This window comes from Passer montanus, unplaced genomic scaffold (genome assembly GCF_014805655.1).
Source record: "Passer montanus isolate IOZ18808 unplaced genomic scaffold, ASM1480565v1 scaffold49, whole genome shotgun sequence".
In the NCBI taxonomy this organism is placed as follows: Eukaryota; Metazoa; Chordata; class Aves; order Passeriformes; family Passeridae; genus Passer; species Passer montanus.
This window is the reverse complement of record NW_024369818.1, coordinates 2,647,995-2,672,421: the sequence shown is the minus strand read 5'-3', so window position 1 is coordinate 2,672,421 and position 24,427 is coordinate 2,647,995. Positions and strand designations below refer to the sequence as shown.

Below are 24,427 nucleotides of genomic sequence, written 5' to 3'. Positions count from 1 at the left end.
TTTAGGGTGCTTTCATGCCCAAGTTTTGCAATTTATACTGATACAGTTAAAATGTCAGAACATAATGTTAATTTATTAATATTATTTTAAAAACAGTTATAAGAGTTCAGGAGAGTAAAATCTCACTCCCATAAATTCTCCTTGCACCAGGTCAACTACAGCTTTTATTACCATGACCAGAGCTGTAACTGCCATAGCAGTGCAACCAATTATATCTATTTTTAAACTGAATCTCTAAGACACTTCAGAAAATGTCACCTGCATATTTTTGGTCTCGTGTTTTTGTCAAATAACGGGCATAAGTAGCCATCTTTTGAAGCAAGTTCTGCTCCACCACTAAGCACCACAAGTATAAAGTTACTTGCTTCTTTAAACTATATTTATTAGGACACTCTGGAATGGAGTACACACTAATTTCACTGGATAAATGGAAATTGGAGCCCTCTAGGCTATATCCATAGCTACTAGTTACGAAAAGTAATGGCCATGTGTTACAAAAAACTAACAAAATATTTCTTTGTCAATTGTCTTATTATACATCAAATGCATTATCTGCAAACTGTCATGGTCCAGTTCTGTGTATTATTTCATTGTATTTCAGTATTACTAGGAATAAGCATAAGAAAAATATTTAATCTGTTTTGGTTTTCCCTTCAAATTCTTCAGTCTGAGAAATTATGTGTGTTAACAACTTGGTTTCAGCATGGAAATGGTTTAGGACAGGAAATATATATATATATATATATATTTTTTTTTTTAAATTTTTTTTTTTCCCATCATGGATTTTCTTTCTTTAGCAACCAGAAAAATGCTATATAAAACTTGAATAAAATGAATTATCTTCTACTGCACTGAAATCTGGATTTTAAACTCAAAAGCAAAGGAAACCCAGGCTAAGCTTAATTAGACACAGGTGCGTTAAGTCTTGACAAAACTGACTGATCAATGTATTTTAAGCTGTTTTTTTACTTTTATCTTTTGCTGTTTACTCTAAAATTCCTGTGAGTATATAACCATCATTGCCTTTTTTCTTTTTGACACTAATTGAGAGATATCTTAATTTGAAGCCTTCTGAGGGACGTTTCCCTGGGTGCTTGGTTGAGGTTGTTACGCGAGATCACAACTTGCGTCAGGCACCTTGCAAGGTTAAAGCAGCCTCCCAAATAATCAGTAACTAGGCAGCGAAATTAAGTTGTAACGATGAAAAATGCCACGTATTTGGTTTTTCCCCCTGTTTGACGCTATAAAGGACCTTTCTTTGGTAATTTTTGAGTTGCGGAGCTGTTGGAGGCCGTGAGGGAGTAGCGCTGCCTGGGGCGCCCTCTAGCGGCGCCGCTGTGGGAAATGCAGGCCCCAGCGCCTCACGGCAGAAACGCTGCGCCGCCAAAATAAAGGTTTTATAACGCCTGTGGGATTGTCAACGCCTTAAACAGTGAGCAGTGGGGTGAGGTACTGTACAAAAAACACCGTTCTGAGAAATAGGTAAAGCATCTTCTGATGCAAGGAGCCTTCCTCCCTTCTGTTTCATTGAGCATCCTGACGAGCCATGATCATGAGCAACGGGTGTAATTTTGATGGGAAAAAAAAAATGCCTGCATGCAATTCTAGACTTCGATTGGCAAAAAATCTTTTTCAGGAAGTAGGCTTAAGAGTCCACGCACAACAGCCAAAGCTGAACTGAGTGAAAATAATGCCCTACGATGCCAACCCAAAGCCCAGGTAGGACTGACACATCTGCACTGATACCTCGGTGCTCGTGTCAACAAACCATCTATAACCCTGCTGTGGAGGGAAGGTCTGGAATGTTACATAATCCTGTGAAAACCTTAATACTGAACGTTTTGTTCTCCAAATTGGAGGAAAGGAATCCACATCCCGGTGGCACGCATTTCTGCATAACTCTTTCTCAAAACAATCCCAAGCATTTTTAAATGAACAGCTTCACTGACTGCTGAGATACAGCAATCCCTGGAATGGGAATTACTAAACCCTTGGCAACATTACATAGCTGGAAGCATCCATGGCCATTCTCTGTTATTACTTTGCCCCTGCAGATGTTTGTTCAGCAAGTCCTGCCTTGTATTTTCATTGAATGAATAAAGTTCTTGATGGGACCCAGGTAAGTGTTCTGTCTCAGAAAACCTGTTTTGCAAAGCAATTCTTTCATTCTCTGGCCCATGAGAGTAAATTCTTCAAAGTTAGTGTCAAAGAACTGTGAGACTATGGACATGAGTTCCTCTGTTTCTCTGGTGAACATTTTTGATACTCAGATTACAGAGCATGGGAAACCAGGGAATATAATTTCCTGCAAATCACACATCAGACTGATCTCTTTTGTATTATATCATCACTAATACTACTGGTATTCAGGTGATGTCAAAAAGGATCCTGAAAAATATCCTGTTACTAAAGAGTAATGCTCCTCACTTTTGCAGAATACAACTACTCAATCTGTTAAGAAATCCAGGTCTGATGATGATTTAAAAACATTTTATTTCAACAGGTCTTTGCTCTCTCAGCAAGACAATACAAGGAGATCTAGGCATGCAACATACTCATAAAATCAATTCCATTTCTGAATGTGAAAGTTTTGATCTATAACAAACAATATCTGCATATGTTTTTATTCAAACATAATTTGAGCAATATTTTAAATATTTCTATTACTGGCATATTAATTTTCACATTAAATAAGAATCTGTGAGGCACGGGAATTAAAAGTCTGGCCAAAAACCAGACTGAAGAGAGAAGCCTGGTAGAGAAGGAAGATCAATCTTCCAACATCCAGATGAGTACCTGAGTTACTGCACCCTGTTGTTCTCCAGCCACAGGTATGGTTAGCACAGGTGTCTACCTCCTTTGTTATTGCCCTGAACAGTCTCATGGAGAAAAATTCTGTACCTTGGCAGGGTCACTTCTGTCATTCCTCCAGGAGAAACAGCTCTTTTCTACCCCGGTGGTCATAAATTCAAAATCTCAGTCATGGCTCTAGCTGATTATTCTTTAATTGCACACACAATTCAGCTGAAAGGAGAATGAATAAAAACATATTTATTTAAGGCCAACCAGTATTTGGAGCCCTATAATGAATATTAAATAGCATTTAACAATATTTATATGTTAAAATAGGTTAAACAAGCCACTAAAGTAAGGAGGGGGAGAAAGACAAAATGATGTGACTTTTCTTGCTAGTAAGTAAAATATCCTGCAAAATATCCTGAAGGTTTATTTTTTCTTTCACAGGAAATCACTTGTAATTGTATTAAGTTGGAAGGAAATTTATTTTTATTGTGGCAGGTAACAGAATAGCCTTTTAGTATCTTTTGCTTGGAATATTTGAATAGATATGCAATCCTGTTAGTGTGCATCATTCCAAAATTTATAGCTTTCCAGTGGAAGCTAATTTAAAATAATGAAAAAAAAATATTGTTTATTCTAGCATTTTTGCATGTCTAGACTGCTTCTTAAACACAAGCTGTGCTGTAAAGTACAGCTAAAGACACAATATATTTCAGCTTCCTTAGTTTGTTTCTATTTTGCAAGACATAAATCCCCAGACACTCTTAAAGATGCAAAGAACAGCACAGTGCAACTTGTTACGTTTACAAAATGTATTTAAATGAACAGTTTCTGCAGATTCCTATTACTCAGTTTGCTGTTATCAAGGACAGGTATTTCATTAATTCCTAGCTGGAAGACTGGGTCTGATTTTGATCTTTTTTGAGTCATTTTAAGCTGCCACCTGTATTGTCATGGATATCATTGCTGCTGGCTCCAGCAGAGAGCTGGGACCACGAGCTCTCCCCTGTCTTGCCAGGCACAGCCCCTGCCAAAGCCCTGCCCTTTGGGTGTGAGTACAGCAACTCTCAAAGCAGAGCATAAAAATTCATGTATTTTATACATAATTCATGGCATTTAAAAAACATTGTCACTTGACAGCTGAGTTGATAATAAAATTAGTTTGTTCTACCTCCCGCTGTTAAGTACGAGACTTCCAGAGCTCTGTGTTTTAATGGTTCTGGCAACACCTCTGTGAGATGATAACCACCACCGGTGCCTGGCTCTCCCTCAAAAATCTGTGTGTTTAGAAATGGAGACCTTTCTAGAAATAATGCAGTCCAAACTTTCTCCCTGCCAGCAATAGGTGTATCATATCTCCAGTCCTGGAATGAAAGGAGTAGGGTGCACATAGACACGTGACAATTGTTCATCTCGATTTGTGGCTCCAGGGTTTCTTTTTTTAATACATCTGTGTCATTTCTAGTTATTGTTGTATGTGACATAAAGTGATTTGACCTGATGTTATGCCAGTTTCTTGGCCAAAAAAGAATATTCCCACAAATAATTTAGAAAAAAAGAAGATCAGCCACTGTTATTAGTGATCACTGCAAATGTTGGACTTCTGAGAGACCCAGACCCACCGTTAGTGTTATTAACAAATCCAAGTGCAGGATCAACTGGCATTGATGGAGCATGGGGCAAAGGAGATAAACATTTCTCCCAGAAAAGGGAGAAGTTGGGAATTTCCATTATTGAGAAGCAGAAGTAAAATTCAGGCTAGTGCCCAAAAACCCTGAGTGGGATTATTTTACGTTTCCATTAAATGGGAATGGAAAAAGGAAGAGAAAGGATGGAAAAATGGAAAAAGGAGAGAAAGAAATTGTTGCTTACACAAGTATACAGAGAATAAGAGTCATATTTAGGACTGAGGCAAAATTCTAGCAAAGTATGTGGTATGATGTGGTTGCAATTTGTTCTCTGAGTTTTTCTGTTCTGACAGCAAAGAAGAAACAAAGCAGAACTCTGTGAGGCCTTCAGCAGAGAAAGACCTCCAACCTTATCTGTCAGGCTGGTGAAAGTAGTTCCTTTTTGTTCCCTGCACCAGCCTCCACACAGCCTGCATCCCCAGCACTGAAGGCAAGGCTTGTGTCTCTTATTTTCTTGCATAGAGACATAAAAGTGAATTACAATCTTTCTTTGCAGCTGTCATCGTGTGGCCTCTCAATGACTTATCTGGCGACCAAAGTAAGGCTACTCAAGCAATATATTTTACGTGACCTTTGCAAAAATGCTGAGAATTCGTCCTACAGGCAGTGCATTTTTATTAACAGGTTTTCCATGACTGTAAAGCCAGGAGTTGTATAATATCTGTGAGACTCTTACATTTTGAGAAGTTAATAAAAAAGCTGGCATCTGTGGGAAGAAGAAGCACAATAATTGCAATCAGGGGAAGGCAGGGGCAGCCCCTGCTCTGCAAGGCAGCAGCTCCCTGCAAGGCAGCCGGCCCCAAAGTCTCAGGGACCTGCTAGGGCACAAATTGCTCTTAATCAGCCACGGTGCTTACAGCATCCTGAGGAATGAGCTGAAGGTGCTCTATGGAAACCATAGTTCTGAGAGTTTGTCTGTTCAGTGCAAGTTTTAGAGAGAAAGCAAGCTTGACCTTCACAGTATGCAAAACTTTGGCTCTGGTCCTAGCTCTTTTCACATGTGAATAGTTCCTGTGGGGCCTCTTCATGTGCTCAGAGTAACAAACAATTTCAGGATTTAGACCTTGATCTGAATCAAGGGTAGCAGCAATACCTTCTGATGAACAGAAGTATTTTGTTCATATCATTTTCTGTGTGGACAGAACTCATCGGACTCAAACTCCTCAGTTTTTTTATGTAGCTGCTGTGGTTTGTAAAGGGTCCTTGCCTTTTTCCAGGGCTTCTCCCTAATATCTGTTAAATAAGCAATCTACTCCTTACTATTTTTTTTATTTCTTTTTAATGAAATAAGAATTTTTTTCACTAAATTTGACTTCTGGCTGTTTCAAATACAGTTGAGGCAGAATGCTGAATCCACTGTAGCTTAGACACCCCTTGGAAAGCCAGACTGGTCGTCCCCCCCAAAGCCATGCCCCTCACTTTCCTTTCTGGACTGGCTGATGCTATCGCAGTGATTGCTCTTGCACAGGACAAACCACCCTGAAGGTCACTTGTGTCTAAGCAATCCACAGAAATTCCTTCCCCAATTGCCTCTTTTTAGGAGTAAAATACAATTGTCCATTATGGACTTTGCTACTTTAGAAATCTGTAACAGCAGCTCAGTGGAATGGTATTAACAGGATTGATAGCCAGTCCTCATCTGTATGCCACCACCATAGTGATGTAAACCAAACACGCAGAGCTGCACTCCGATTTTTATTTTTTAGCCTTTTGTAGTTTCTGTATATCCCATTTTATTACAAAATGTTCAGGAACGTTGATAAATAAGTCTCACTGACTGGTAGGTGCTACTCTCAGCAGCGTGGAGCACAGCAGCCAGGACATGCACTCTAATTTGTGGGTAATGTTCTGTTTGTACATAACGAGTCACCTCTGCCATCTGTATGTAAGTGGGACAAAAATAATGAAGTCATAACTTCACTAAATTCACAGAACTTAGCACCCAGTAGAGTAAAATACAATGGGCATTTGGTTAGAGTCAGGCGACTGAAATACGATATGGAAATATGACCTAGAAGAAGAGGCATTACATCTGTTCTGGAGTATTTCAGCATGGTTAATGGCCATGCAATTGCTCATTCCGAGTCCATACCCAAAGAATCTCATTGAATATATGAGTTAACAGGTAAGATGGAGATAATTCAGTGAATGACTGGGGATTTTCAGAAGGTGGTTTTAGAACTTGCACATCCTCTCACTTATATACCTTTATTTCAGAGAAATTCTGGCATTTAAACTATATTTAGCGATAAAAGTGAGGCATCACCTACATCCTGCTACTGTGAAGAAGGTAAATTAAAGCTTTCACAGACATTTTCATACTATTTTTAAAGAAGAACACAAGAAAAATGTGTGCTGTTAGGGTAAGTGCAATGGCTTCTCTTCATCAGAAGAGTTTAAAACTGTCTTGTCACCCAAGTACAGAAAAAATGCTCAATTATTTACAATAATTATTGTGTTCACTGAGAAGTGCCTACTGCAGGCATCTGGCAAAATACTGCAAATAATACAAGATACTCAAATTATTAAAATCAACACCACAAATTAACTATTAATTAAACTGTATTTCCACGCAAGCTGAACTCACCAGCACAACCTCACGGTGCCATCACCGATCCCTGATCACAGACAGAACTGACTTCACACGGCCACCAGCCCCCACCCCCGGCTGCATCGCCCCGGGCATCGCCCCCAGCCGGACCCCCCGACCCCAGCGCTGCCCCTCCCGGGGCGCGGGGTCCGGCTCGGGCGGGACAGCCCGGTCCGACGGGCGCTGGAGGCCGCCCGGGGGCCACCGGAGGCCAGCGCTGCTCCCCTCGGCAGCGGAGCCCAGCCGGAGGCTGCGGCACGACCCCCCCGCCTCTGTCGTGGTCTCCCGCACCCCCGAGCTCCGGCCCTAACGAGGAGCCGCCGAAACGTGCGGGACGCCCGCCCCGGGCACCCAACACCCCCGAGCCCGGGCACCCAACCCCCCCGAGCCCGGGCACCCAGCCCCGCCGCTGGGAAGATCCGCTCAGCCCCGGGCGCTGTCCTCCGCCGCCCCCGCTCGGAGCCTTCTCGCGGTGCCCGCTCGGCAGCGGGAGCGCGGCTCGGCCGGCGGCTGCTCCGCTGCCATCCCGGGCTGCGGCGGGGGCGGTCGGAGCGGGCACCGCCGCACTGACGGGCTTGGAGAGCGGCGGAGCCGGGGGCGGCAGCTCTTCCGCAGGCACGGGCGCTCTCGCAGCCGGGGAGAGGCCGAGGGGCGATCCCTCATATCCCCTCTTGCTCCTCCGCCGCGGCGCTTGTGCGGCCGGGCAGCCCGGCGGAGCGAGGCAGGAACGCACCGCCGATGCTGAGCTGTCCGGCCGCCCCGGGCTGAGAGCGCCGCGCCCCGCTCCGGTCCCGTTCCGACCCCGAGTGCCGCTTCTCCCCGCTTCTCCCCTGTCTGGGAGCCGCCCGCCGGGCAGTACCGGAGGGCGGGGGGCGCCGGCGGGGACTGGGGCCGCCCCCCGGCGAGGCGGCGGAGCGGCCACGCCGCCGCTTTCGGGGGATTCTCCGAGAGGAGCGGGCAGGGCGGCTCCGGGAGGGGGAACCCCCCTCGGCCCGGCTATTCGCGTCCCCGGCGTCGCTCCTCCTCCTGGCGCTGATGTCAGCCGCGGGGAGGGATAATGGGAACCGCCGGGGGCCGGGCGAGCGCCCAGCGGCGGCGGCTGCCCCGCGGGGGACCCGGCGCTCCGGTGTCCGCAGCCGCCCGGCGAGGGAAGGGCTGCCGGGCTGCGCTGCGGAGCCGCACCGAGTTCTGAGTCTCTCCGCGCAACTTGGGTTACGCGGCCGGAGCTCTGCGGACTGGTGCGGGGCTTCCAGAGCGCGATTGCCTTTCCATCGTCTCGCGGCTGCAAAAGCAGATAATTGACTAAATCCAACAGAAATAAAACAAACTCAGGCTACCTAAAAGTTAGGATACCTTTTTTTCCCCCCTCCCCATTTCTTGTACAATTTTATTCCCTATGTGGAAAGCGTGTGTGATTCGCGCTCGGCACACTGCATGGGAAGAAGCGGCTGGTGCTTTGGATCGAGGATTTGCTGTTGCAAAGCGGTCTAACTTCCATGCAGTGGGGCAGCCTTCGCTACTCTAATCGCCTTGATGATGTGCTGAGGAGCCCATGTAGATTGGCATCTTGTGCAGAGAAGGCACTTAAGGTAAGAAGGGGGCTTGGGGATAAGGGGGATTTTTGTGTCCTTTTATGTGATATCTTTTGTCCAGCATCCCCCCCCCCCCCCCCCCCCCCCCCACCCCCCCCCCTCCACTGGAAGCAGAGCCTTAGCGGTTCATCCAGAACAGTATGGATAGGCTGGAACCGATCAAGTAAAATGAAAGTCTGCTCCCGTGAAAAGTGCACGGAGCTCACAAGTGATTGCAAAAGCTGTATTTATTTTTAGTCTGGTAGCACAGAACGGCGAGGCTGTGTGCTCACGGCGCGGACAGTGAGCAACTCGCCTAGCTCAGGAATGAGGAGATCCACGGGCTCAGTCTCCGATGGGCAGTTTGCATTGGCTGCTGCATTTTGTTGAATGTGTACCCCCCGCTACCTCCCCAGAGCATCCCACCAGCCTGTTTGATTTGTTGTTTATTGCAGATATAGTGCCTACTATTAATGAGAGGGGGTGAGGGATGCAAAAAAAAAACAAACCCCAAAAAACCCCATATGGAACATTTTATTGATGTGATCATAATCCTGTAATGGAGATTGCATTAAATGAGGATTGCATCAAAATGCCAGGCTGCTGTGGAGAGCAGAGAAAGCAAAAACTGTGCTGGATTGTAAATGAAGTTATTTGATTGAAGGATTGTCTTGAACCATGAAGGGATGTCTGTAAGCTTAAAGTTGCTGTGTATGTGGAGTACTGGAATGGGATGAAAACCAGATGAAGCTGAAATGTGTTTTAATTGACTCAAGCTCTGGATACAGTTAGAATTGGTTAGAGGCATTGCAGTGATGCCCAGTGAATTCTTGGTTTCAGCTATGGAGACCACAGAAAGGCAAGGAGAGAGCAGAGCACAGAAAGACAAGGAGAGAACGTGATCGTGTGTGGAAGGGAAGGATGGTTCGTGACTTTTGCCATCGTGGTACAGATCCTGCAGCCTGCTGGCTACAGGCAGAAGCCTTGCAGGCGGTGTGGAAGGCAAAGGATTTATCTCTTTACTCTCCTTTTGCAGCCTGGGTGTAGTTGCCTGTAAAGTAGCTGCGAGGTGCATGTCAAGAGGCAAGCAGGGACCTATTTGCCCTTCTCGGACACTGAAGGAAACTGAGGCTGGGAGAGATGCAGTGGGCTCAGCTGATCCTGCCTTTTTGAGCTTGAGTTGATAATACATTTTGAGTAATTGTTGCTGCTTATCTCAATCGGCAGAGGAGGGGAGAAGATGTTCAAGTTTATTGAACCAAAGCAGAGCTGAGGACAGTAGATGCTATCAGCTCACCCTTGCATTCTTTTTGTGCTCAGTTGTATTCTGGCATAGAGAACTGAGCCACAAAGAGCACCTTCTTCAAGCCTTACTGAAAGGAAGCCTAAAGACAACAAAAAGATTAAGTGAAAGATAAATTGTAACTTTTTGCTTGTCTGCAGTGGAAGTAGCATTGATCTGCCAGATTGCACAGGTCAAAAGAGGTAAGAAAAGGAACAAAGTTATTTATTTATTTACTAACATTCCCACACACACAAACAAAGTTGGCGTGCAGAGAAACATCCCAGAGCGCGGATGCACCATGGCTGAGCACAGCCTAAGAAACTGACGCAAACAGCAGAGAAATTCATGTGAGAATCCTCAACATACCTATCTGTAACTGCAAAAGAGTTGGTTAAATGCTAATTTGCAAACCAACCCTGAATAGCTGATGTTCTCAGAAGGAATTTGTTTTCCCATTTGTGTACAGAATCTCAGGTAACATCTCCAGAACTGAGTCTCTGTCTTGCTGTGTTTTTGGCATAAAGTTGAGACGGAAACACTTATTTGAAATAAAATTAAGACAAGCAGTATAATCATGTTGAATTCCTCTTAAGCATTTTTTTTTTGGCAAAAGGCAACTTTTCGTGAATTGTAAGAGATAGGTTTAGAATATTCATGGCTTAACTCCAGGGAGCTTAGTGTTAGCTCAGTAGGCAGAAGGTTCTTTCTCTAAAGAGGTATCTGGAAAAGACATGTTTAAATTTCAAGCCATATTCAGCAGAGACTGTTGGTTTCCACGTTCTAAAATAATTTTTTTATGCCTCTTAGGGGAATGATGCTTAATCTGGGCAATAAAGCAAGTATTCCTAGCTTGCTTTTTTAATGGAAAGAGTGTGCTCCAACTGTACTTCTGTATGTCCAATACTCCAGATTTTACTCTATTTTTTATCAAATAACAGCTGTGGAAGAAATAGTGTCCTTTGAAACCATGGTTATCCATGCAGATCTTGGTGTGTATTTTTGCTATAGAAGAACTCTACTTCATGGCTGCATTGTTCATTCTTGAAGCATTTCTTTAAATGTGAGCCTCTCTATAGTTAAAGGATAATTTATATTCAGTGTAGTGCTGTCTGCACAGTGGAATTGGCTTTATACATCACAGCCTCTGCAAAAAAAGAGATCAAAGATCTGAACCTGTGGTCCTGTGTTGCATTTGTATTCTACGTGGACTTGAGTAATCTCATAGTGGAGCCATTCACGCTCCCACGGTTAGGAGTGTGTCAGCCTTTCCATTAAGACACCCATTTGCTTAGGAATTTAATAGCTGGTTTTAAGGACCGGCTCCAAGCTTAAACTGGAACATTCATACAGTAAAAAGAAAAAAACAGATATCCAAAACAATGAAGTCTAATAGCATTTGGTACTGTTGAGTTTGTAGAAAGCTTAGCAGGAAACAACACCTGTATGAAAAATTGAGAGGTTCAAATGGAAAGAAAACCCAGAAAACCTTTCAAAAGGCCCTTTTGGATTCAGGTGAGTGTTTCTACCTGGATTTTAAAGGACCCTGCGGTTGTTAAACAGTCAATAGGACTTTTCTTAACGGAGGACAGCACTGGCTCCAAGCAGGAATTAGTCAGATCTCAGTTCACTTTCACACCCCATCAGAACTAATGCCTTTGGCACTGATCCAGGTAGTTCTTTGGAGGGTTAAGTTGCAAGAACAATAAACCCCAAACCTTGTATTGTAACCCATGAAGTTTTCCTCTCAATGAGCCAAGGAGAACCTTTCACTTTTGAATAGTGCTGATTGTCTGACTCAGGTGTTGGAAGCCTTTGGGGGATGCTGCTGCTAGCTCTCACTTGCCAAGTTGTCCACCTGAAACAGCCAGCCCGGCAATCCTGCTTCCCATCAGCTGCCTGCCAGCGGCGACAAGGCAGAGCTGATTTGTCTAAAGCATCCCAAAGCCTTTTCCTGGAATTACAAATACATGTAGATCCAGGAGTACAATTGTTCATGCTATGTAATGCCAGGATTCAAGGAGCAGGTTGAAGATGCAGCTTCCTGTATTCTAAATATTTTAGACTCCATTAAATAAATGAGTATTGTTTGCCATTTACATAAAAAATCTTTCGGGAGATTAATATTCTTCTGTCCCAATTACCTCTTTCTGCAAAGAGTTTGCTGAGGAAATTTGTGGCAGTTGTCTTTCTTTTGTGAAGTAGCAGTGACCATATCTGTCTTGGGTCTTTGAAAACTAATCCTCCTTACAGATACACAGGCGAGTAATATGATGTCAGGAGAAGTTAATGTGAAAATTAAAATACAGATGAAGAACACTGTGGGATTTAGTCTGTGGACACAATCAAATCATGGTAGTTTTAACAGTAAGTAAGAAACTGTGTCACAATTAAGTATTCTTTTCCTTTGAAGTCTGTTGTCATTGTCCTTGATGAAATCCCGTTGGAAATTATTTCTAACACTCTTCGAAAATATATTATTTCCCACAGATTATGCAAGATTTAGCCTTCTTGATCCAACATGGCCTGAGCCAAATCTTCCTGCAATCTGTGAAAAAATTCCTAGTGGATTAGAGCATTCCATAACTGCTTTTTGCCTTACATTACGTACATACTTTAACTTCTGCCAGTCCTTCAGGGGTTCTGCGTGTCCATGTGGTATTGAAGGTGTTGCTGTGGAGCAGTTTTGCTTGCAGGGGTGGCAGAACTCAGCAAGTTTAACAGCAAATGCTTTACTACCTTTTCAAGGAAGCTCTTTTTAAATGGTTGTTGTTTTCCTTAATTTAAGTTGCAAAGGGAACCTAAGTAACCAGACCATCAAAGAGCCAAATGCATTGTTAGAGAGACAGATTAATGTTGAAGTCACTGGAGGCTTCCAAATTCAATAGTGAAATTACAAGCAGAGGTGCCCACTGTCTCTAAAAGCCATCGCAGGGGGGTTTAATGTGGCAGTTCCCTGTGCTCAGAAACTTCTGCTTTGTCTTCCTGCCAAGGGAACATCTTGCCTTGTGTTCTACTTTGATGTGATATGGTTGTTTTGGGGAAGATTTTCTTCCTCCAAGCTGGTCTAGAAATAAGATGTCACTGGTGATGTAGTCTGTTTGCATATCAGTGTTTATCTGTTACATCCTTAAGGACATAGTTTTATTATTGTTGTAGGAATTTAATTAGTAATTATGTACGCTCAATGCTGTCTATTGAAGTAGCAGGAAATACATGCTAAAGGGGAAAAAATCAAGTATAAGTTTATAGTGCTTATGCACAGCATATTTCATTTAACCAACTGTGCCATCTTGTTAAATAAATAAATGTATATGTATGGAAATCTATGATCTGCTGGATAAGTGCTCTCACACGTGGGCACACTGCAGCCACATGCACTCATGTTTCCAGCTGCAGTCCCTGGCACAAGACACAGGCGTGCCCACCCCAAGAAAAGTATGAAATGCTTGGGGGATGACTGAACTGCAAAAATAGAGCAGAAGGAACAGTTATAAAAAAGCCACTGTCTCCCTCCAGCCTGTAACTCAGACTTCATTAGGTCACTTTTTTAAAAATAATCCTCCTGAGAAAGGAGGTTTCATGACTGAGTTTTGTCTCTCCTAATGGAAGTAATAATTTAAACCCATGTTTAGTCATTTCTGCAGGTTCTGTGATTGCTTTTGTAGTTATAAATTTTGTATCTCCCTGTCTCCTGACAGGTGTGGAGCTGTGTGTCCTGACAGGCACAGTTACCTGGATCATTGATTTTCCTTGGGTGTGATGGTATTTTTCTCCCTGAAATGGAGCCTCGCTTCAACGGGAGGCATCATGTCAAGGTGCTGGTTGGGTTCACAAATTAGAAAGAGATTTTCCTAGGACTTGTGGGATGTTTCTGATTAAAGACCTAGACTTGTTAAATAGCCAAAGAGAGTGCCATAGCATTCCCTAAAGAAAAGTGCAGAGGAACTCTAGTGGTTGGAAATTTCATTCAATGGTGACTTAAAAAGAACTGTAACATGCATACGGAACTCTGAACTCAAATGATTTAGGGCCTCAGTGTAGTAGTTTGTTTAGATTATAGTTGCTGTCAGTAATTTATAAATATATGTAGGATACAAGGATGAAAGTAAAGCTATCATTAAATGGAGTAATGGCTTCACTATGTCAGCCATTTAATTGACCCTTGGAAAACGTACGTGGCAATGTGTTGTAAATCAAAATCAGGAGTGCAATGCAACACAGTAATAATTTTGGGGATGAAAATTGGGATAAGAATGAGTAAAATTCATTTTCTGTTAATCTCCCTACCTTGTCCTCATTTGAGGCTTTCCAGAATGAATGGATTCCAGTGAAGGGTTTTGAAATAGTTTCTGGTAATTGGGACTGTTCTCTAGAAGATCAGTGCAATGCTTGTCAGCTGAGTGTACATCCAGAGATCTCTGTTTAAAATTCATGTTCAGGAGACCTGTAATTTGATGACTTATTGAAGAAAATGTGATATATAAAGTAAATCAAGGGTTTTGCTCTCCTAGTTTGTTACTGAGGCCTTGTCCTCTAACCAAGGGGCAGCTAAATTGGCAGTTATTACTTCTTTATCTTCTATGAGACCACCAGAAACTTCAGGGAAAAACCCGCACTTGTACCTGTGCAATTGTGTACGGCATTAGTGAAAACTGAGGAGTGAAAGTTACAGGAAAGTCCTTAGATACTGGGAAATAAGTGTACTTTAATTGTCATCAATCTGGAATAATGATGACTAGAAAAGCAGAACTATAATGAGGTTTTTGGTATTCACATATTCCCCCACCCATATATAAGCCCTTTAAATATATCTAGGAGAACACCATAAACGCTTTCTTAGCAAGAAACTCCTTTAAAATCCCTCTTTAAACAGTTAAAGAATTGTCAGTCATCAATTGCAGTTATTTGTTTTTTGATAACATGCTCATTCAAATACCAGTTTGTATCTTGCACAGTTTAGATTTATCCACATGGAAAAAGAAAACCATTTTCATGAACTGGGAGTACCCTAAAGCGGAATGCAAAGTATGTTTGAGATCAGTTCACAGAACATTAACTTGAGGTGTTTCAAGCTAGAAAGGGCGAGAAAAAAGACACTTGGCATATCATTAAAAAAAGAGAAAAAGTTGACCACTTAAAAAAAAGTCAGAAATCAAAGACTTTAATGCTTTCAAAGAAATGTCTCACTTGTGTCTCTGGCCAGAAACTGTTGTGTTGTAGCTGAGGAATGAGGTGGGATGTGTTGAACGCTGGCAGCCCCGTGAGCAGTGAGCCCTTCTGGCTGTGTCGGTGCTGAGCCATCGGCGGCTCTGAGCAACCTGAGCTTGTGTGCAGAAGGGAGAACCATCCCTGGTGCCTAAATACCGGGGCTCTCTGAAGAGTTTTGAGTTTCTTAATGGAAGCACTTAAAAATTCCTGCTTTCTTCCATCCCTGAAAACAAGGTAAATTGAATTTACTCCTGCTTGCTCTTCCTCACCATCTAAATTTGACTCAACTGTCTTTGAAATAAGTTTGTTATTTGAAGCTGAAAAGTTTATGCTTTGATGGTTGAGGTTGGGGCCAATTATTTCTTATTTAACATTCTGTGTTTTGTGGCTCATCAAATGGTTAAGCATCAACCAATCAGTTCAGGTAACGCAATGGAACCCTCAGCTCTGGAAAAAGACATGGTTATATAGAGAACAATCACAATAAACAAGAAATACACACACACAAAAAAAGATTCTGTCTACTTTCTGTTAATCTAAAATTAGACAACAAACAGAAGTTAAAATACTGAAGAAATTTATAAACAAGAAAAGAACTGGCTGAAATTTACCTAAATTTATTATGAAAATAATTTACTTTTATTCATAGAATCATAGATTCCTTTTGGAATAGTGAATTAAATCTGAAATCCATCGTATTATCCATTAGGTTGAAGAAAAAGTTAAATGTGCTGATAATTTATTTTTTTTAATGCTAGGAGTCTTTTTGTGATTGCATTGCCTTCCACAGCTCACATTCAGTAGGAGGTTCCTGACAATATGAATGGAATTTGGCTCCAGTTCCATGTTTGAGTAGTGCTCTTTGGAATCACTGGATAGGGAACTTTTAAAATACAAAAATAAATCTTAATTAAGCAAGTATTATTGCTCTTTGGGGCTGCTTAACATCACATATTGGGTCACTTGTCCCATAGCTCCTTCCTTTGGCTATTTTTTTGTCTTGCAGGTTTCAGGTTTGGTCATTGTTCAACAGCAGTGAGAAGACATAAACCCCAGAATATTTGCCTGTTAAGTTTGATTAAAACTTTATCTGACTTCATAAAAATGCCATTTATTATGAGTTTCCTTAATGTTGGTGTTTGTACTTTTGTTGTAGTGCACTTAACAAGAAAAGAGGATTTAAAAAGTAACATCTGAATCACAAATTGTGCAACATGCCTCTGCAAAAAGTGTGGAGAGTCTCAGTTCCTTACATGTAATTCATTTTGGCAGGTACAGTACTTTTAGGCCCTATTGTATTATAAATGCTAAAAAAAAGCATTGAAAGGAATAATTGGAAAAAGGTTTAGAGTAAGTGATGTAGAAGAGGCTGGCAGGTGGTAGTGTGGCTACTGCAGGATTAACTAAATTCTGGAAATGCAGTCATTGCAGAGTATCGCATCCGTGTCTTGAGTCAGTCCTTACTGAAGCAGAAATCACTTTGCTGATCTGCTGAACTGCGAGACACTGGTTGGTGGAGATACTAATCAGCCAACAGAAATTGCTTTCTGAAAAATTCAGCAATTGAAGGGATAACTTGGTCAGGACACCGCTTTAACTGCTGTGTAGGTGGTTGCATGTACATGTGGTACTTATGTAAAACCGTGGCACTACAAATACGTCTTTTGGAAACCTCTAAGGGGAAGTGAAGTGGAAATGATGAATTTTCAAGATACTCTTGGAAACAGCTTCAGTTTGTTACTATGGTAGTAAAATACCTGTTGATGAGCCTCACAAAAGTTAGTTGTGCTCAGATATTTCTTAGTCTGAGAGCTGGGGGAATTAACGTTTTTAACAGATGGTTTTGTGATCCATAAGACCAGTTTTAGGATGAAATCCATCATTTTCTGAGCCATATTTATGGCAGATTTTCCGCCTTTTCTTTTAATACTCTTTGACGATGTAGTTTTTACAACCTCAGCCATAACACTTTTCGAGGGAGAAATGTCAAATCTGTTGTGGGTTGGCAACGGCCATTTTCTTTCTCAGCTTTTGAAGGTCCTACTCAGTTTTGTGAAAGACTCTGGAAATGGGAGCCCTATTTGGAGTCCCATTTTTCTGTCAAAATGAAGAGCTTCCTCCTGTCCTTGATATCAGTGTGATTTTAGGCTGAGTTCTACATGCTAATTTGCACCTTTGGTATTTTATGTTTCCTGAATGTAAAAACTCTATTCATTGAGTTTCCTTGTGATTGGAAGTGCTGCAAGTACATTAGATAATCTTGGTAGTAAACCAAAAGAAATACTTGAAGCGGATTCTCCTTCTTGCTCACTACAAAAATGTTCACTTAATATACAGAAGTATCCTTGGAAATTTTCAAAGCTTGACCTAAGGCCCTGAGCAGCCTAATGTAACTTAGAAGCTCGAAGCAGGTTTGGCTAGACAGACTCTCTAGAGGTCTTCCAGTCTGAACTTCCCTGTGGTTCTATAAAAAGACATTGACTCCTCTATGTAGGTCACTGCTTTTTGCCTTGTCTCAGCTGTGATTTTTCACTCAAATTCAGGAGCTTGCTATGTCCTTGCTGTTCTGGTTGTTCAGGTGGTGGAGAGGAGAGGGGCAGGACAGGAGGAGAAACCGACTAGTGAGCAGAAGAGAGCTGTTATTTTGGGGCTGGATCTCAGCACTGGTTGCTATTCCTGTCTCACAATGTGCTATTTGGTGTAATTTTGGTGGCCTCCTTCAGCTGAGGTTATGGAGACGAGGCTGCCACTTCAACAAGTTGTCTCTTCACTTTGTGCAGGGCCCTTCTGAATACAGGTTGAAGTACTGCTTTTGATCTATAAAATTATTTTTAGGTTCCTTTCTCTTTCTGAGGAAACCCTGCTGTTCGTTTTTGTTCTTCTTTAAAGGCCAACTGGAAAGCAGAAGCCTCAGCTTTATTAACAGAGCTGAGGGCAAGAGAACCTGAGACTGATTCTTTTCCCTTAGTCCTACAAAACTTAAGTTAGTTGACATTCAGAGCTGTAAGACAAACTTGTTAATTCAGTTTTTCCTGAGGGTTTTCTGGTGTGGACACATTAGCTGGAGTGTAATTTTGTTTGTATTTGTGAAGAGTGTTCTGCTGATGCTTCATGTTGATGGTTTATTGCTCTTGACTACAAGAGTGTCTGGAGGTTGATTGGCAGATTCCCTACAGAAAAATGCAAGAAATGCAGTTTCTAGAGAGGGACTTAACAATGTATGACTGTGAGGATATGAGAATAAAATCAGTTTGAGAATAGACAATGTTTTTATGGGCAGAATTTTAAGTATTTTGATTAAATATAATAAAAGATCCCTACAAATGAAACCAAGGATCATAAAAATTCTCTAAAAAAGATGTTTATGGTTACAGGAGTGCTAATTTATTTGTGGTTTTATCATGCAATTATTTGTCAAAACAAGCAGTCAAACAAAAATCGTTCACTGGAAGGCAATGATGAAGGTACAAGAATGTGAACAAGCATTACTTGATTTTTGTTGTTAAAGCTTCATTTCTGGTAGTTTCACTTACTTCCCATGCTGTCTGTCTAACATGATGTCATTGGTATTTTTTTTGTACATCTAAAAGAATCATAATACTGCCTCTGCTAAATTTAGCTGAAATTTAGATTAAAAATTACTTCCGTGGGTTTGTGTTGGTTTATTTGGGCCAATTTTCACTGAAAGCTCAGCAGAATTCTTCAAGTACTCATTCAGTATTTTCCATCCTTGACTCTTGCTGTACCATTTTGTTTCTGCTGTCTGCAAAACAACATTTTCCCTTAAAAATACTTAGGTGTTACTGAATATTTCAATAAATGTCTGCTGCATGCAGTTGGTTGGACATTTAGTGTAGTTGTTCCACAATTATGGACTGTTTCCTTCAGATTCCATTGATGAAAGCTGCTTATCCTAATTATTTGTTTATCCTAATGAACGCGTGGTAAAGGCTGTATTGCATTTGTACCATTAGACACTCTCAGTCTGATATTTTCAGAACCCTGCAGATGTGGATTTTAAATAAATGAAAAGAGCAGATGGCGTACAGGGAAATCTTTGGTAGGCCAAGAAGCTAAATCAAAGTTTCCCTGAGTTCCAGGAGCTACCTTATGTAGGGACTGCTTTTCCACCACTAGAAAATTTAATAATAATAAAGTGTTGATCTACACTGTGTTGTAGAATCTCCTAAATATGCAGAATATTCTTAGGAAAAACCTGAGCCATAACGAGCGATCTGGACCGTGCACTCTGCGTTTTAGAATGTATTTTAACGTGGGGCTCAGGCTTGCTTTGAGACAATCAACCCTGATGGTGCTGAATATAAAAAATGTCAATATAATTAGTCATCTCCAGCAGAAAATAATTTTTGCCATTTTTCCCTGTGTGGAGGAGGGGATGAACTGGTTTTCAGTTACTCTTTATCATTTCGGTTTCTATTTTTGCCGCCGACTGGGAACATTTACCAATTACTTTTATTCCATCTTGTATTTAGAGATGGGCTATCTTATGAGATAAAGATTTAGAACTGAAATGCCCTGGTGAACCAGAGTGAACTGGTGCTAATTCAGCAAAAGCTACTCCTTGTCTGATGGTCAGGAGTAGGACTCAGAACTGTCCATGGTCAGATTTGGATGTAAAATGAGCTACTTACACCACTCCAGTCCTAATCCATGCTCTCTTAGTTAAGACATTGCAAGTGTTCATTGTAGAAACTTTGTATTTAATATTCTGGGTGAGGTACATCTATATGAACTGTTTCTGTTTTGTTTTGCATTGGTGCAACTGCAGTAAAAGTTATGCAAATAAAAGATGGTACCCGGAAATTCAAAACACAGATAGTTGTTCTGATCCTTCCCTGATTTGAATTACCCTAAAAGAATCTCAAAGATCCATTTTCAAGCATGTCTAGGAAAGAAAACCTTCCCTGATTTGAATTACCCTAAAAGAATCTCAAAGATCCATCATTTCAAGCATGTCTAGGCAAGAAAGTATAATTTAAATGTTAGTTACCATCAAAGATACCATGTATGGGCTCTATAACCACAGGGAAATCACAGATTTTCAATTTCCCTTGGAATGTGTTCATTATTAGAAAGTGTTATCAGAGTATTGTTTGTTGTAGGAGAAGAAAATCCTGTTCAAGTTTTTAATGAATCTCTTGAGAGACTCATCAGATTTACAGGTTAAAAAAGCTGTAAACATTCTACTGGGAGCAGTCATTAAAAGGAAGATGAATGTGAGTGATCTGCACACTTCTGAAGCAGAAGCCCTGAAGATGATTTACAAACCTAAAAGCTGTTTCTCTTTAAATGATCTGTGTTGCTGCATTGTGCAATGAAATACAAAGTATGATTAAAGTAAGTCTGTTTGCAAAATCAGAACCAGGTTCAGTGTTTGGAGAATTTTTAGGTAAGAGTACAATGATCTGAGTTTGAAGGGAAGAAGCCCGAGACAAATGCTTCCTTCGTTTCTACATTTCAAAAACCAGTGAAGTGCCAGAAAAACCCCTTCCTGAACAGATAATCAGTATGGAGGGTCTTGTGTTCTGATTTCCTAAATGAAATGAAAATGAATTAATAAAAGGTTTATAGATTTAATAAATAAATTTTAAAAAGAGAAAAAATGACAAAAAAACCCAATCCTCGGATGAGTTACATTTTTTGGTAAGACAGCAGAGGCTTGGTTAAATGTTTGCCTTTCCACGAGGCACCAGGTTCAGTGTTTGGAGAATTTTTAGGTAAGAGTACAATGATCTGAGTTTGAAGGGAAGAAGCCCGAGACAAATGCTTCCTTCGTTTCTACATTTCAAAAACCAGTGAAGTGCCAGAAAAACCCCTTCCTGAACAGATAATCAGTATGGAGGGTCTTGTGTTCTGATTTCCTAAATGAAATAAAAATGAATTAATAAAAGGTTTGTAGATTTAATAAATAAATAAAAAAGAGAAAAAAAAAAAACCAACAAAAAAACCAATTCTCAGATGAGTTACATTTTTTGGTAAGACGGCAGAGGCCTGGTTAAAGTTTTGCCTTTCCACAAGGAACTTCATACCCTTGACTACTCGCTCAAGCTTGACTGACCCAGCAGCAATGCTGTTAAAAACTCAAAATTTGTGATGAAACTGCTTCATCATTTTTCTTATTTGGAGTATTACAGATGCAATGAGGGGAAGAGTTTTGAATATACCACTAAAAGATAAAAGGCAGATAAATATTTCTAAACTTATTTGTCAAAAACTTTGATCTTTGAAAGATTTTAATTGGTCTCCTAAGATTCCACTGAAGATGTTTTGTAGCCAAATATCTCCTGTTTCTTCAGAAAACTCCAGGAAAAGAATGGGAAAGACAGTTTTGTTGTCGTTGGGGTGAATTCTGGCATTGGTTTTGTTTGATTGGTGTAGCTCCTCAGTGAAGCACAAATGCTCTGAAAACTTGAAGAATGAGGAAACGTGAACTGTGTCCTACCCACATCTGTTGAACACAACAACAGTGGTTTCACAGTCACTCAGCTTTCCAAGAGGTCACCCCCTCTGCAAATAATATGCATAACAAACTGCTGTACTCACAGAGCCTCATCATTATGAACAGGGTGTGTTTCAGCTGACACTGACATTCACAACATCATCTCACCAGTTTAATACACGACTGCCAATTGGAATTTATTGTCAGACTGCAAATAAGCAGGGCTCCAAAGTAAAATCACCATCATACCAAGAGGATTGATGTTTCTGCTGAATTTTCTTAATATTTTGTAAAGATTATCTGCTGCTGAGTAGTTTTTTCAAGATGTATGTGCATTTTATTTTATTCCTTTTTTTTTTTATTAAAAGCCTTCGTGAGCATATGTATATGCATGGACATGCTGTGGCCATAAAAGGCATGATTTATGTCCTTGGTCCAAGCTGGACATTAAACTTTCAGGCTTTGGGCAAGCTTCTTCATGAGGCAGACCCAATAAAAATCCATCTCTGACCTGGCACATGTGCAGAATCCTCTTGAGCAGACTTCAGCCATGGCATTTGTAACAGCGTGGCTGACCAGAAAGGTAAATCAAGACAAGAATAAAGACTTCAGGTCTGCTCTTGCTTCAGACTGAAATATCACCAAATGTAAAGGAGTGCACTCATTCATGCAGAATCATTTTTGTGATGCAGCCTGTTGGTGGGAGGTTAATGAAAAAGCCTTGTGACGTGTTTTGTGCTGACGTTGTGTTTGGGTATATCTTAAATACCAGTGGTGCAATGCTACATCTTATGTTCTTTACATTTCTTTTTGCAAGAATTTACTCTTGGACTGTCATTTCTCTATGTGACTGGAAAGCATTTTGCCAATTTTCATTTTCCACTGCCACCTTTCAGTGCCTGCTTGTCTCCCACTGACTCCTACTTTTCCACAGACATGGGCCCTAAAAGGAACATTTCTTGCTAGGAAAGCTTGAGGTGCCAAAAGATGATTTGCACTCCTAGAATTATTTGCTTCACAAAGACTTGCAAGATTTTAGGAAAGATGCCAGCTAGTGCACAGACAGTTTGGCTCTCCAAGCCCAGCATTAAGGTTAACAAGTTGTAAATAGCTGCATGTTGCCATTATCTCCAAACCCTGCTGCTTTCAGGACACCATGAGGGCCATAATAAGAATGTTGTTCATTGCTTGTTGTATTTTTCTTCCTTCTCTTGCCCAGCACTTACCAAAGAATAGGTTTTAAAATTTGGACGGCTTGTGATGGGGCCTTGATGTGATTCTTTCATCTCAGTGACCACTGATTAACTGGTGGAACTCTAAAAAATGGATCACTGAGATGAGGGGAAAAAACTGAACCCAAACCTGCTGCTGGTTTTTAAAGAATTATTTATAGGAAGGAATCTTGGAATAAGAAAAAATATTTTTTTTTTTTTGCTACAAAAATACATACGGTGTTAAGAGAGCTGAATATATTTACAGTATCTCGTGTAAACTTTCATATATGTGTAAGTCTTTCTTGCAGCTATATAAATCTGCACATCTTGATTGATGTCTTTTGAGCTGCGTTGACTTATAAAAAACATGGATTGTATCTAGCATATGTCACTCAAAGTTACAGTATCTCCTTTTTCAGACATCTATAAAAATTCAACTTGGTGCATTTAATGAAAAAATATTTTCTGTGTTTAGGAGATGCTTGCTTTGCTTTTAGAATGTCTAATGTATTAACTGTTCCATAAATGTGCAGTGAAGCGGCCAACTTTGAAAAAAATGATTAATTAATCTTTATTAGTATATTTTTTCATGCAACAATAATTTCCTGACTGAGGGAGAGTTGTTCTGTCAAATGTGGAATTCTGTGTGACTATTTCTTTCCAGCACTGATCACGGAGACACGTTAGCCTCGGATGTGCAGTGAAAGAAATGAAGCCTGATGTCATGCTCCTGTTAGTGTCCTCTGTCTGAAAACACAGAAAAAACATTGCATGATTTGGTTTGAAGAAGAGTGAAATTGCTCCATGCAGACATAAAATAATGACAGGAGTAACAAGAGTGCTGCACCAGCAGTACTGGTGGTGGTACCACTGCACAGGTGACCCAGCCAGGAGCAACAAAATTCCCATGGTGGTTTCTTCCCGGGGGCTTTGGATGTATCAGAATAACAAAGAGAAAACAAGCTGGGCAAACCTCAGTGCATTAACTTTCAGTGTCAGCAGCTGATGATCATTCATTCTTTCATTCATTTTTGCCCATTTACTTTGGAGAGGTAGGAGGGATGGCGGAGAATACAATGCATTACTTAGGAGCTGTGTTGAGTGTCTGAGCTGTGTCAGCCCTAAGCCCTGTAAATTTACAGTGGGAAAGAATCAGAGCAGAGTCTTGGAAGAAATTTCATGGATGTGATGACTTGGCTGTAGAGGTGCGTGGCTGGAACTGCACAGCACTGAGATGAATATGCTGCAATACGAAGGCAGAGTGCCAGGGTGAAGGGAGTGTGTTCAGAGAAAGTGTGGCATTGGAGCTCCACAATAAAGAGAGGCTTTGAGGCAAGACACTGAAGTACTGAGGAAGAAATCAAAAAAGCCTCAGCCATTTTGCCAAGCTATCAGGGAACACAAACCAAGATAAAACACTAAATTCTCATGGAGAAGCACCCAAGTGCTGAAGGAAAATGCTAAAATGTGCAGATGAAGTTGATTTTTCCTAATGCAGAATGCTTAAGAGGCAAAAGCAGAAGTGCAGAGTTAAATAATGTTGAACAGAGGATGGATGGAAGCTGTCAAATTAGTTTTTATTCTTTGCAACTAAGTTTTTGGGGAAGCTGAT

General features: G+C 41.1%; 1 protein-coding gene across 4 annotated transcripts in view; it reads left to right on the top strand.

The window, feature by feature from the left end:
- Window positions 1–8,147: 8,147 nt before the first annotated feature.
- The window catches only part of PCDH11X (protocadherin 11 X-linked), a 421,119-nt gene continuing 404,839 nt past the window's right edge, over window positions 8,148–24,427 (top strand). For all 4 annotated transcript variants that reach the window (XM_039722627.1, XM_039722626.1, XM_039722628.1 and 1 more), the window contains exon 1: window positions 8,148–8,666. The gene's annotated coding sequence lies outside the window, so the exon portion shown is untranslated. The remainder of the gene's footprint in view (window positions 8,667–24,427) is intronic.